The following is a 2425-nucleotide window of genomic DNA, read 5'->3' as shown; positions in this document are numbered from 1 at the left end:
TTTATTTATTATATATAATATGAATAAATGACTATTTTCTACCAATCATAAAGATATTGGTATTCTTTATTTTATTCTAGCAATTTGATCAGGCTTATTGGGCTCATCAATAAGAATAATTATCCGATTAGAATTAAGATCATGTGGAAATTTAATTAACAATGATCAAATCTATAATTCCTTAATTACTAAGCATGCATTTATTATAATCTTCTTTACAATTATACCTTTTATAATTGGAGGATTTGGAAATTTTTTAATTCCATTAATACTTGGGTCTCCTGATATAGCCTACCCACGAATAAATAATATAAGATTCTGACTTTTGTCTCCTTCATTAACTCTTCTAATTCTCAGAAATTTTTTATATACAGGTACTGGTGCAGGTTGAACTCTTTATCCCCCTTTAACCTCTCATATATTTCATAGTGGCCCTTCAATTGATCTTACTATTTTTTCTCTCCGTATTGCCGGAATCTCATCTATCCTCGGAGCAATTAATTTTATTTCAACAATTTTAAATATACATCAAAAATTTATATCTCTAGACAAAATTCCTTTATTAGTCTGGTCAATTCTTATTACTGTTATTCTCCTCCTCCTTTCTCTCCCTGTTCTAGCAGGAGCTATTATTATATTACTAACTGATCGAAATTTAAATACTTCATTTTTGACCCACCTGGAGGAGGTGACCCAATCCTCTACCAACACTTATTTTGATTTTTTCGGTCATCCAGAAGTCTATATTTTAATTCTTCCAGGATTTGGTTTAATTTCACATATTATTATAAGAGAAAGAGGAAAAAAAGAAACTTTTGGAACTTTAGGAATAATTTATGCTATAATAGCAATCGGACTTTTAGAATTTATTGTTTGAGAGGATTTATTGTTCATCATATACTAGACTATGTTGATACACGGGCTTATTTCACTTCAGCTACCTTAATTATTGCTATTCCAACTGGTATTAAAGTTTTTAGTTGACTAGCTACTCTTCATGGTATAAAAATCAATTTTAATCCTGCCTTATGATGATCTTTAGGATTCATTTTTTTATTCGCCATAGGAAGCCTTACAGGAATTATACTTTCTAACTCTTCCATTGATATTGTTTTTCATGATATTGTTCTTACTATGTTGTAGTTCATTTTCATTATGTACTCTCTATAAGTGCTATATTCTCCATCATTGCAGGATTCATCCACTAATTCCCCTTAATTACTGGATTTAGATTAAATGATTTTTAAATATTCAATTCCTTTCAATATTTATTGGAGTTAATTTAACTTTTTTCCCTCAACATTTTCTTGGTCTTAGAGGAATACCTCGACGTTACTCTGATTATCCAGATTCATTTTTATCTTGAAATATCATCTCCTCTATTGGATCATTAATATCTATTTTAAGACTATCAATTTTATTATTTATTATTTGAGAATCATTATCTAAAAAACGCTTATTATTAATATATTTTTTCTTAATTCTTCCTTAGAATGATTAAGAAGGTACCCTCCTATAAACCATAGATTTTCAGAAATTCCTGCTATTGCCTAATTTTCTCTTCTTCTAATCTCTATTTATCTTATTCACTTAAATATTTTTTTTCCTTACCCTAATTTATCAGCTTATCAACTTATTTATTTCATTTTACTCTTCTATAACCCAATTTCATAATTTATCTATCTTATTATTACATCACTTAAATTATTAAATATAAAATTTTAATATGGCAGAATAGTGCATTGAATTTAAACTTCAATTAAAAAGATCTCTTTATCTTTTATTAAAAATTAATACATGACTATTTTCTCTTCAAGATTCTAATTCACCTACATATGATTTAATAATTTTTTTCCATGATTTTGCTATAATTATTTTAACTTTTATTACAATCCTAATTTTATTTATTACACTTAGATTAATATCTAATCAATTTATTCACCGATTTTTATTAGAAAATCAAACAATTGAAATTGTATGAACTGTCCTTTCTATGTTTATCCTCATTTCTATGGCTATCCCCTCAATTAAAGTACTTTATCTTACTGATGAAATTTTTAATGTTAACCTTACTGTTAAGGCTCTTGGTTACCAATGATTGAAGATATGAATACTCTGACTTCTCAAACATTGATTTTGATTCATTCATAATCTCTTCATTCTTGAGCAATCCCAGCTTTAGGAATTAAAATAGATTCAATTCCTGGCCGACTTAATCAAACCTTATTATTTATAAATCGACCGGGATTATTTTTTGGACAATGTTCTGAAATTTGTGGAACAAATCACAGATTTATACCTATTGCTATTGAATTCACTAATTTAATTAACTTTAAAAACTGAATTTTTCAATTTTACCAATAAACTTATTAATTTTTCTTATATAGCTATTAATTTTTAATTATTTATAACTAAATTTCTATTT

The 2425-nt window shown here is 26.6% G+C and overlaps 2 pseudogenes; both read left to right on the top strand.

Annotated features, from left to right (window-relative positions):
• The first annotated feature begins 92 nt into the window (after window positions 1–92).
• LOC108691206 lies at window positions 93–1154 on the top strand (annotated as a pseudogene).
• Window positions 1155–1810: 656 nt separating this feature from the next.
• LOC108691205 lies at window positions 1811–2356 on the top strand (annotated as a pseudogene).
• Window positions 2357–2425: the final 69 nt, after the last annotated feature.

This window comes from Atta colombica, unplaced genomic scaffold (assembly GCF_001594045.1).
Source record: "Atta colombica isolate Treedump-2 unplaced genomic scaffold, Acol1.0 scaffold412, whole genome shotgun sequence".
In the NCBI taxonomy this organism is placed as follows: Eukaryota; Metazoa; Arthropoda; class Insecta; order Hymenoptera; family Formicidae; genus Atta; species Atta colombica.
The sequence above is the reverse complement of the archived record's forward strand: the minus strand, read 5'-3'. Positions and strand labels throughout refer to the sequence as shown.